Here is a 13,408-nt window from a genome sequence, read left to right on the forward strand (position 1 = left end):
ATCACATTTCAAATTATACAATTAAACTCAATGCCAATCATTCATCAGCAATTACAAGTTGACAACCAAATACAAACAACACCTTTCCACACAACATCAACAACACCAACTCAAACAATAAAAATACAACATTCTCCCCCCCCATGAACACCGTAGCATCATCAAATTTCTAAAGGATATAAACGCTGAACAGGTCTTCTTAACACAGTCCCAGCCGGAAGATGCACAGTGCACGACCTCACACGTCCATCTCTGCCTGGGATCAGCTCCTTTATTATCCCAGTTTTCCAGATCTGTCGTGGCATTCGGTCATCTCCAACCAAGACCAGATCTCTTTCCTTTAGCGGAGTAGGAGGTATCTTATTGGCATGTGCAGACTTCAGGTCTAACAGATACTCCGTTCTCCATTGCTTCCAGTACTCATTCAGAAGCCTCTGACGATATTTCCATCTTCGTGTGAGTTCCTCTTTGCCAACGTTGGTGGCTTGACCCTCAATGTGGAAAGACCTTGGTGGTAAAGAAGTAAGTCTTTTCCCAACAAGAAAATGTGCGGGTGTCAACGGTTGAGGCTCTTCCAACTCACTGTACACAAATGTGAGCGGCCTTGAATTGACTATCGCCTCCACCTCTGTCAACAACGAAGACAATTCTTCAAAACTCAGTGAAGCTCTCCCCATCACTCTTTTCAGGCTTGTTTTCACTGATCGGATTAACCGTTCCCAGAATCCACCCCACCAAGGTGCTCTTTCTGCAATGAACCTCCACCTGATGCTGTTTGAAGAAAAATATTCCAGAAGCTCAGGCTCTTTAATTGCTGCCCAGAGTTCTCTGAGATCATGATCAGCCCTTTTGAAGGTTTGAGCATTGTCTGAGTAGATGACTCTGCAGAAGCCACGCCTGGACACGAACCTTTTTAGAGCCAGGAGGAATTTTTCTGTGGACAAGTCTGACACCAACTCTAAGTGTACCGCTTGTGTCACAGCACAAGTGAACAATGCAATGTATGCCTTTTCTACGGTGGTCCGAGTTTTCACATAAAGAGGGCCAGCAAAGTCAATGCCTGTAATTTCAAATGGAGGCACTTCAACAATCCTGTCCCTTGGTAGGGGTGCAGTCACCTGCTGAGCTGGGGTTGCTGTGAACCTTTTGCAGATCATGCAGGCAGATATGATCTTCTTTACCTTCTGTCTGGCACCTGGGATCCAGTATCTTTCTCTCAGCTGGACCAATGTGTCCCTGACCCCTGAATGCATTACCTTGTTGCGGCAACACATAACCAGCATGTCAGACAGTCGGTGGTTGGTAGATAGCAGCCATGGATGCTGCTCTCTCTCACTCAATCTTGACTGTTGCAACCTTCCTCCCACACATATTACTCCAAACTCATCAAGGAAAGGGTTAAGGTCTCTGATTTTTGAGTCCTTGTGAATATTCTGCCCTGTCTTCAATTCATTTATTTCTCTGGCAAACACCTTGCCTTGTGCCTCCTGAATCCACAATCTTTCAGCTTCTGACAGTTCCTCTGCTGTGAGGTCTCCTCGTTTCTTGTCTTGAGCATGACAATTATGGACAAATCGTCTGATCCAAGCAGTGACTCTTAAAACAGTGGTAAGCTAACTGAATGCTTCTAGTTGTAGTAGTGGTTCAGACTGAGTCACTTCAGTGTTGCTAAGCTGGACTGTCACTTGACATGGCTTCATCTCAGACTTCAATTCTTCCTCAGAACACCTTTCCGCTGTTGATTCTGGTTGTGTTGGTGACGTTAGGAAAGGCGGACCTGACCACCACAACCCATCTCCTTTCAGCTTGGATGCTGTCTGTCCTCTTGTGATAAGGTCTGCTGGGTTGAGCTTACCACAACAATGTGACCATGATTCTGGTGCTGTCAGTGACTGTATTTCTGTGACTCTGTTCGCAACGAACTGCTTCCATTTCTGTGCTGAGCTTTTAATCCACTGAATAACTATCATGGAATCTGACCACAAACAAAGCTGGGATGGCATCATGTTCAGAATCTTTAACAAGTTGCTCCCTAGTCTAGCTCCAACTAAAGCTCCCATCAACTCCAAACGTGGTAGAGTTAGTTTCTTTATGGGAGCCACTCTCGATTTGGATGCAACAAAACTGGTGACAGTTCCTCCATCCTTAGTTCGTCCTTGGAGGTATGCAACTGCCCCATATGCCCTTTCACTGGCATCACTGAAGATATGAAGAAGTGGGGATTGCTCATTCTGCCAGTCGCTTACTCTGTACCACCTCGGAATGGCAATCTGATGCAGCTGTGGGAGCTCCATGCACCATTGTTGCCACTTATGACTGAGGTCTTCTGACAGCTACTCGTCCCATCCTAAGCCCCTTTGCCACATGTCTTGGAAAAGGCACTTAACTCGTATAGTGAATGGTGCCAGGAAACCTATGGGATCGAATATTCTAGCTGATGATTTTAGGACGCTTCTTTTCGTGTTACCCTGCTCTTTTAAGATGCTCATCAGTTGTCTAAGGTCAAAGACAAAATCATCACTATCCGGCCTCCACACCAAACCAAACACCTTAAGCACGCAACCATGTGCTTCAGGTTCTGACATACATTCAAATCCACCATTCAGCCACTTAGCCTTCAGTTCTGCGGAATTCATCGTCCACTTACACAAGTTCATGCTGGCTGTGGACAAGATCTCCTTTGCTCTTGATGTCAACATATAAGCCTTGTCGATATCCTCTGCGCTGGCAATCAGATCATCTACATAAAGGCAGGTTTCTAGAATGTTAACAGCATGTGGATGGCTGTTTCTGTACCCTTGTAGATGATGCCGGATCGTGGCTGCTAGCAGGAATGGGCTTGAAGAAACCCCAAACACGACACGAGTCATCCTCATCTTGCGTGGCCTTGTGTTCTCAGTATCAGGTGGTCCTGTTATCCATAAAAATCTTAAGGCATCTCTGTCTTTTGTTGCAATGGATATCTGTAGGAAAGCCCTTGTAATGTCTGCTGTGAATGCAACTGGATGCAGTCTAAATTTCACTAAAATACTTAAAAGGTCCTGTCCTGGGTGTGTCCCCTCCCCCTCCGGCCTTACGCCCTGTGTTACCGGGTTGGCTCTGGTTCCCCGCGACCCCGTATGGGACGAGCGGTTCAGAAAGTGTGTGTGTGTGTGTGTGTGTGTGCTTAAAAGGTCTGGATTAAGGTTTGGACCGGTCAGTAAACAATCGTTAAGAGATGGACTGCCACGCTCATGAGAGGAGGCATCAAAGACCACTCTCAGTTTAGTTGTCATTTTGTCTTCTCTGATAACAGTATGATGGGGCAAGTAATACATCACATTGTCCTCCGTCACCTGTGAACAGTTGTCTTCTGGGACATCTTTACACATCTCCTGCTGTAGATAATCCTCAATGACATCATTGTATCTCTTGAACAGTACTACATCTGTTTTCAGTTTCCTTTGCAGTCCATCGAGTCTTTTCTGGGCAATTCTGAAATTGTCTGGGAGGGGTGGGGCATTTTGCTTCCACGGTAACCTTACCTCATATCGCCCTCTAATATATTTGACTGACTCCTCAAAGCTCTGTCTAGCTTCGCGGTCATCTGCGTAGTCCCCATCTCCGTGTTATGCCAAGGGAATCCAATTCCCCGAACATACGCAGCTGCTTTGAGACTTCATTGCATTCACTTATTCCAATGTTCATACAAGCAACCTCGCCCATATTTGAAGCAGAGACTGGTCCCTGTACTGCCCAGCCAAATATTGTTTCTACAGCTACTAGGACTTCTGATATTCGCTCTACTCTTCCTGACAACATCCTCCAGTAGTAATCAGCACCAATCAGTACGGATATTTCTGGCTCCTCCCTGCTATCGACTGAGACATCTGCTAGAGGTAGGCCCCTTTTCTCTAGCTGGTGTCGAATATGTTCACCAGGCACCTTCATAATTGCAGTGCACACTTGCGGTGTCTCAATGGCTTCAATCTCTATTTTCTGTTCCTTATTCCAGACATTCTCCAGCACTAATTTTACAACATTTCTCACAGCCGTTACCGGGTTCTCAGAACCAAAGGTATGCAACTTTAGAGTCTCCCTTCTTTGAATTGGCAGACCCAAAATCTTTATCTGCTTCTTGTGGATGAAACTTCGTTGGCTCCCACCATCCATTAAACAGCGCACCGCCTTCCGTCCGCTGGGTCCTTCAGTCCATGCTCTCATTATTTGCAACAGCACAGTGTTCTGACCCTTCGTGTGTGTTTGCAATACGGGGCATAACAGATGAAATTAGTGCATCTGTAGAACCTTCAGTGTCATTGGGGGCTTCTGCTTGTTTGGCCTTGTCACACAATGTAGCGTGGTGTCTTCTGCCACAAGCAGTGCATGACACACCCTTTGTTTTGCAAACCTTTACGATGTGTTGTGGTCGTAGGCAAATAAAACACCTCCCCATTTTCTTTAATTTCTCTTTTCGGGTGTTCACTGTGTCATCTGTGCACGCTTCTGATTTGTGGCTTGTGCTTTCACAGAATATACAAGTAAGAGGTGCGGTCGAACTGCCTGTGTGGAGAGCTGCGGCTGTAGGCACATTTGCCCTTCTGACCCTTGTCTCGCTCCGTACATCTACTTTACAGTGTTGCTTGTGAGAAGCCTGTGCATCCTTGGTTATGGTTCCTGTGTTAGTCAAGTGCATCGCATGCTCTCTACTTTCAACCTCCCGTTGCAGGAAAGTAACAAGCTCAAGAACCTTCCATTCATGACCTGGACTCATTTTGCGGGTGTACTCAAGGGCAAGATCGTATGGTATCATTTGAAGCAGTATGGGGCACAAGAATCCTCTATAAGTGTCTGATAGGACACCTAAGGATTCTAAACTCCTGATCTGTACCTCACACTCGTCATACAGTCGTCTTAATGCTTCCACATTGGAAGATTTCTTTACTGGAGTCAATTTCAATAATTTGGACATGTGCGCACTCACCACAGGGTCCTTTCTTCCAAATCTTTCCTTCAGCATATCAACTGCTGTGTCGTAATTGCTGTCGGATATCTTTAATCCTGCAACAGCTCGGGCAGCAGGTCCAGCAAGGTATGACTTCAAGTAAGCAAATTTCTCCGTTTTCCTTAATTCTCTGTTTTCATGGATAGCAGTTTCAAATTGATCCCAGAACTCTTGCCAAAGACATACTTCTCCGTTAAATTTACTTATAGACAGCTTTGGTAATTTCACCGATGACCTATTAGTTAATCTGTCTGTATGCGTACTCACATCACTTAGCCGGGCCGCCCTTACTCCCTTCGCCGCTTCAGTCTGACGTTCAATCAACCCGGCAGCACGGGTTTTCCACAGACTGATGTGGTCCGGATAGTCTGCGGTTTTCGCGACATCGGCATCTAGCTCGTATATTGGTATTTCGTCTTCTATGTCTTTATCCAATTCGCGGAGATTCTCCTCCTTAATGGAGCGCATGGGCAACAACTCTCTCAAACGGTCACAATTCGCATTGTCCTTACATGTTTCTTCTTCTAGAGACCGCAGTAGTTTCGTTGCGGATGCCCGCAAAACTCCGCGTTTATGTTTCAGCCTCTGTAGTCGGTCCGACATTTTCTCTTTCACCTTTACTTCGCGGCTAGGTGCAACGAGCTATCCGTTTAGTTCGCCTCGTCCCGGGTTTCGGCACCAAAAAATGTTGTTGTCACGAACCACGTTGCAGCTTCTCAAGTTCGCAAATGAAGAGACTGACTCCTGGGTTTCTAATAAAACACAAACACAAACACACACACACACACACATTTTCAGAACCGCTTGTCCCTTACGGGGTCACGGAGCCTACCCGGCAACACAGGGCGTAAGGCCAGAGGGGGAAGGGGACACACCCAGGACGGGACGCCAGTCCACCGCAAGGCACCCCAAGCGGGACTTGAACCCCAGACCCACCGGAGAGCAGGACTGCGGTCCAACCCACTGCGCCACCGCACCCCTCTCTTCTAATAAAACGTTACATTTAATTAAAATACCAACAAACATCCGTCGCTCCACTTGTACACTCTGAGGCAGTACACTCTGAGCCAAACTCTTCTTCTCTACTTCTTTTTTCATTTACGCAAAAGACCAAGGAACGTAATTAACGTATGGACATCTAGTGGCAGTTCTATAAATCACATTTCAAATTATACAATTAAACTCAATGCCAATCATTCATCAGCAATTACAAGTTGACAACCAAATACAAACAACACCTTTCCACACAACATCAACAACACCAACTCAAACAATAAAAATACAACACGGAAACTGGTTGTAGAACAACCCTGCGCAGCACCATCATGTATGTTGTACTACATTGTCTGCGATCTCTGTGAATGGGTGTTGTGCCACAGTGCCGTTAGATTGCAAATTTTATAGTGCATTCATTATGTTTGGTATTTTGAAATTTTTATTTCTACACTTTGTACGATTAAACAAAAAAGAGAAAATTAATAAACAAGTCCCTTTTTTTGTGTCTGTGCTCAGAAACAACAAGCCGTTTTTGTCATGTTTCTGGTAGTTAATTCATAATTTGTTTTTCATGTTTAAAACAAAAAACAAATGAAGGCATTGTAATTCAGATTTTGTTTTTCAATTTCTAATTAAAAAAACCAATGAAAACACAACGTACCCGTACTTGGATTCCTTAGATTCCTTAGCAGATCCCAGATGTGCAGCATTGCACTTGTACTTCGGGAGTACTTGCATACTTTGTGTGACAATAGCACAGGCTTTGGCTTTAGTGACGTATTTCCACACACACACTTGATTAACCGCTGCTGGTTGTCTGCAATGAACCACCAGGCTCCTCACCTGTTGTCTTCTCGGAGGCTTCGATGTTGTTAGTGTCCTAATCACGTGATCAGTGACTAGTTGACTAGCCTGTGCAACCCCTAAGGCTCACATCTCTTCTGTGTGTTGGCCCTCACCCGCTCCTTTATTGTGCCTTATTACTTCCAAAGAACACTGAATATAAAAAGATCAGTTTCAACAAATGTACTGAAATCATACTAAATTTGGAAGTTGAATCCCACCTCCTGCTGTAGTACCCTTGAACAGGTACTTACCCGAAACTGACACAATAAAAATGACCTTGCTGTACAAGTGGGCAAATTATTTTAAGTACTATAATAATAGAAGTTGTTTTGGATAAAAATATGAGTTACACAAATGTGAATGTTACACAAACTGAGAAACCATTTTTCCTCATGCATGCTGTTGTTCATGAGCAGCATGGTGGCACAACGAGTAGTGCTGCTGTCTTACACCACCTGGGTGGTGTGAGAGGGCATTGCTTTGAGCACTGTTCAGTCTGTTTGGAGTTTGCATGTTCTCCCTGTGTCTGTGTGGGTTTCCTCCTGCACTCCAAAGACATGCTGTTCAGGTTCACCCATAGTGTGTGAGTGACAGAGAGAGTGTGTTCCACTGATTTATGGATGAGTGACCCATTGTAAGTAGTGTATGTAGCAGTGTAAGTCACCTTGGTGAATAAAATGTGTGGGCTGATGACACTACATATAGTTCACTGGAAGTTGCTTTGGACAAAAGCATCTGCTAAGTAAGTAAATGTAAAAATGCTAGGTATAGTTTTTTCAGCAAATACTGTTATATGCAGAGGAAATAATGGCATTGCATTTGTTCAGATGCAATTGCACAAATTTGCATAGTAAAAAGTTTAATATGCTGCAATTAAAATGATTAATAACCCAAACTGGGCCATTCGCAATATATCAAATGAATATACTACAGTTATGCAACATTAATCTACTTCAGTGTAATTTGCATGAAAATTAGTGATTATACATTTTTATCAAACAAACCAAAGGTAATTATGGGTAGATCCAAAAAAACAAGCACACCTTTTGTGTTGAAGTGCATGTAAATCCCTAGACTTTATATTTATTAGATTCCACAGCAGTACAGTCCTCACAAAGTACAATCAATTCAGAATTTTTTCTTATAGGCTCTGTATGCCATATGTATGAAGGCAACAAAAAATACAAATGGGCAGACAGGGCACTCATCAGGCAAACACTAAGAAATCAGTACAATAAAACTTTTGAAATATTATCTATGAATCAGTAAGAGAATAACACTGACGTGAGGAATGAATTTGTTGTTGAAAATATCTTCTGTTTATTACAGTGTTTTACAAATGATAGTAAAATACAAATAATTTCCACATTGAAGTAATATTTCTGATATTTGCTTCTTATGGCCTTTTTATTTCTTCTTCTTTCCCTCTAGATGTATAAATATGTTCTTGGTACACAAAATTCTCATAAATGCAAGTACATTTAAGTGGACTTGTGTAACAGGATCCTGTACAACAAAAAAACCTACTGCTTATGAAAATATATTACTTTTTCATACAATGGGTTTATTATTCATTACAACATTTTTATAATCATTTTGCTTCTTCAATGGGAATTGTATTCATTGCCTACCATATGTTTATCTCGGAATAACATGTAGCCACTTCAATATCCAAACCCAAAGCAATATATATACTTCTTACTTTCTGTCACAGTGAATTTCAAGGAAATACAACCCTCTATTAGGAAAACAATATATCACACCTTAAAGAACCACACACACACACACACATTTTCAGAACCGCTTGTCCCATACAGGGTCACGGGGAACCGGAGCCTACCCGGTAACACAGGGCGTAAGGCCGGAGGGGGAGGGGACACACCCAGGACGGGACGCCAGTCCGTCGCAAGGCACCCCAAGCGGGACTCGAACCCCAGACCCACCGGAGAGTAGGACTGCGGTCCAACCCACTGCGCCACCGCACCCCCTCCTTAAAGAACCAATTCAATACTATTATCTCACTCACACTCACACACAAAAATGTCTACAACTGTTTGTCCCGAGGGGGGTTTTGGCAAACCGGAACCAACACAGGGTGCCTTATTATTATATACAATAACAATTATTAATTATTGGTTATTAAACAACAACAACAATAAAATAATAATATAATAAAATTTAGCTGAAGCCTTTCCCCAAAGTTACAGAATTACACTGTGTGCATGGTGTGCAGAAAGAGATGTGCAGTGCAGAAAAATGAAAAAAACTGTGCAAATGAAAAGGACAGTTCAAAACAAACCCTTTAAAAAAACAAGCTAAAGAGCACAAAAAGCTCAAATTCTAGAGAAATGGCTTAAGCTACAAAGTCCAGGAGATTTGAACTTCCTAAGGGAGAATAGAACTAGCAAAGGGTGCGTGTCTGCTTGCGTGCATGCGTCAGATGAGTAGTTGGGATGACACAACATTAAAGTGGTCTGTGCATGAATAGTTGGAAAATCAGCAGCCTGAAGTCTGTAACGTTGAGAGCACGCCATGGCAATAACCGCACAATGTCCTGACCTCAAAACTACAGTCATGAAGGTGCATGAGACCAAACACAAGCCTCTGTGTGAGCGCTCCAACGATTTATTTCTGTGTTTGAAGATGAAACCATAGAGCAACTCCTAAAGTAAAATAAATTTTAACAGCGCTCTCAAATGGATTAATATTGCTTTAGCCCAGTCTCATATTTTTTAGATGCTGTTTATTACAGCTTGGCGTAAACCGGCTGGCATTCCACATCAATTCACTGCATGCTCCACATTTATCGTTCCCAATTCTGCAGTCAATACATTTGTGTCAAGAAATTTTGAGCTATTAATGAAAGCAAACTAAAAGCAGCAGTGTTATTTCTTCCACTTAAATTCTTAATTAGAGATGTTTACTCATTAATTGGTGTCCCACGTAAAAGTGATACCTAATATCTTAGCCTCTGTAAACCTGCTCATTTTTTCCATGGCCTTGAAGATGGAAATTTACCATCAAAACTGAATACTGATGATGAGCCAACTAATCTTTTTTTTTTATAAAATGCTTGTAATCCTCTTGAATTGAAATGGGATTAATTACCATTAATTAGCCTCAATGTCTTTGTGCAAGAAGCCCGGGGAGATGCTAATCCCATTTGTTCTTCTGAAACTGGCAAGGCTAGAATTTCTCAGCATGCAGTTGAACTATTCATGTTTAAAAGGAAATGACTTCCTCAGCCATCACATTACTTTGCAAATGGTGGATTTCCCCAGGTGGCAATTTACAGCTGCATTAATAGTCAAAGACTCAGTTTATTTCTTAAATAGAACTGAACAGTGAGAATCTGATAGGAATGGATACACATGCTTATAAAATTGTACAAATTTTTTTCCTGCATTTGTAGATATATCACATTTTTAATTTTCTGATGAAATAATCATTTTAACTGAGTAAACAGGAAACAAAAAAATGAAAATATTCAATGAATAAACACAGCATGACAATTTTGGCATCTCTTCTTTACTCAAATTAGAATAGAATTTGCAGTAAATCTTTTTGAAATCCATGTAGTGGACTGAAAAATGGAAATTCCAGTTGTGCTAGTGCTTTGAGAGTTGACTTGAGTCCAAAATTATAGTTGAGTGATACTGACAGAAGGGACTTGCTGCATAGTTCAGCACAAGCCAGTGGAATCTGAAAAAGGTATAACAAGATACCTCTGTCTATGGAAAGAGGTCTGTGGAATGGAATGAAGGACATCACACACACACACACACACACACACACACACACACACACACACACACACACACACACACACACACACACACACACACACATTTTCAGAACCGCTTGTCCCATACGGGGTCACGGGGAACCGGAGCCTACCCGGCAACACAGGGCGTAAGGCCGGAGGGGGAGGGGACACACCCAGGATGGGACGCCAGTCCGCCGCAAGGCACCCCAAGCAGGACTTGAACCTCAGACCCACCGGAGAGCAGGACTGCGGTCCAACCCACTGCGCCACCACACCCCCGTTGAAGGACATCATTGATAGGCAATAGGAGGTTGGTGGAATTCGGGGACGGAAACATTCTAAATCAGACTATATACTGAATCCGTATCACACCATAATCCTGGCTGTTCTGCCTGCCTGCTATGGTACAGCAAACTGCTGAGTAAGATTTTTTTCCATGTACTGTATATAGAATCTATATAGACTTGCTATATATGGCATAAATTACTTCTAAATATGTTGTTGAATGCAGTTTTTTTTTATATTCTGAGTTATGCATGGTTCTGGAGAAAAACTAAATGAAAAATGTCAATGGTAGAACAGGAGCAGTATTTTCCTCTGGGAAAAAACCATCCATCCATCCATCCATCTTCCTCCGCTTTTATCCGGGGCCGGGTCGCGGGGGCAGCAGTCCGAGCAGAGTCCTCCAGACTTCCCTCTCCCCGCACACCTCCTCCAGTTCCTCTGGGGAAACCCCAAGGCGTTCACAGGCCAGCCGGGAGACATAGTCTCTCCAACGTGTCCTGGGTCTGCCCCGAGGCCTCCTCCCAGTGGGACAAGCCCGGAACACCTCCCCAGGGAGGCGTCCAGGAAGCATCCGGAACAGATGCCCGAGCCACCTCAATTGGCTTCTCTCGATGCGGAGGAGCAGCGGCTCTACTCCGAGCTCCTCCCGGGTGACTGAGCTCCTCACCCTATCCCTAAGGGTGCGCCCAGCCACTCTGCAGAGGAAACTCATTTCTGCCGCTTGTATCCGCGATCTCATTCTTTCGGTCATGATCCAGAGTTCATGACCATAGGTGAGGGTAGGAACGTAGATCGACCGGTAAATTGAGAGCTTCGCCTTACGACTCAGCTCCCTCTTCACCACAACAGACCGGTACAATGACCGCATTACTGCGGACGCCGCACCGATCCGTCTGTCAACCTGCCGCTCCATTTTTCCCTCACTCGTGAACAAGACCCCGAGATACTTAAACTCCTCCACTTGAGGGAGCAACTCCCCCCTAACCCGGAGGGGGCAATCCACCTTTTTCCGACTGAGAACCATGGCCTCGGATTTGGAGGTGCTGATTCTCATCCCCGCCGCTTTGCACTCAGCTGCAAACCTCCCCAGTGCACGCTGCAAGTCTTGACTTGATGAAGCCAACAGGACCACATCGTCCGCAAAAAGCAGAGACGAGATCTCGCGGCCACCAAAACAGACACCCTCCGTTCTCTAGCTGCGCCTAGAAATTCTGTCCATGAAGATAATGAACCGAATCGGTGACAAAGGGCAGCCCTGGCGGAGTCCAGCATGCACCGGGAACAGGTCTGACTTACTGCCCGCAATGCGAACCAAGCTCCTGCTCCGGTCATACAGGGAACGAACAGCTCGTAGCAACGAGCCCCGAACCCCATAATCCCGAAGTACCTCCCACAGGATGCCACGAGGGACACGGTCGAATGCCTTCTCCAGGTCCACAAAACACATATGGACTGGTTGGGCAAACTCCCATGAACCCTCCAACACCCTAGTGAGGGTATAGAGCTGGTCCAGTGTTCCACGGCCAGGGCGAAAACCGCATTGCTCCTCCTGAATCCGAGGTTCGACTATCAGTCGGATTCTCCTCTCCAGTACCCTGGCATAGACTTTCCCAGGGAGGCTAAGGAGTGTGATCCCCCTGTAGTTGGAACACAATCTCCGGTCCCCCTTCTTAAAAAGAGGGACCACCACCCCGGTCTGCCAGTCCAGAGGCACCGTTCCCGAACTCCACGCGATGCTGCAGAGGCGTGTCAGCCAAGACAGCCCCACAACATCCAGAGACTTGAGAAACTCGGGGCGGATCTCATCCACCCCCGGAGCCTTGCCACCGAGGAGTTTTTTGACTACCTCAGCAACTTCAGCCAGGGTAATGGACGAGTCCCCCTCCGAGTCCCCAGCTTCAGCTTCCTCTACGGAAGGCGTGTCGGAGGGATTGAGGAGATCCTCAAAGTACTCCTTCCACCGCCCGAGAACATCCTCAGCTGAGGTCAGCAGCGCATCACTTCCACTGTAAACAGTGTTCGTGGAACACCGCTTCCCCCCTCTGAGTCGCCGGACGGTTTGCCAGAATCTCTTTGAGGCCGACCGAAAGTCTTCCTCCATGGCCTCACCGAACTCCTCGCAGGCCCGAGTTTTTGCCGCGGCGACTGCCAGAGCCGCGCTCCGTTTGGCCCGTCGGTACCTGTCAGCTGCTTCAGGAGTCCCATGAGCCAGCCAGGCCCAATAGAACTCCTTCTTCAGCTTGACGGCATCCCTTACCTCCGGTGTCCACCACCGTGTTCGGGGATTGCCGCCGCGACAGGCGCCGGAGACTTTATGGTCGCAGCTCCAACAATGGAGGCGTGGAACATAGTCCATTCAGACTCAATGTCCCCCACCTCCCTCGGGACCTGGTTGAAGCTCTGTCGGAGGTGGGAGTTGAAGACCTCTCTGACAGGGGCCTCCGCCAAACGTTCCCAACAGACCCTCACTATGCGTTTGGGCCTGCCAGGTCTGTCCAGCTTTTTCCCCCGCCATCGAATCCAACTCACCA

The sequence above is a fragment of the Scleropages formosus genome, chromosome 12 (genome assembly GCF_900964775.1).
Source record: "Scleropages formosus chromosome 12, fSclFor1.1, whole genome shotgun sequence".
In the NCBI taxonomy this organism is placed as follows: domain Eukaryota; kingdom Metazoa; phylum Chordata; class Actinopteri; order Osteoglossiformes; family Osteoglossidae; genus Scleropages; species Scleropages formosus.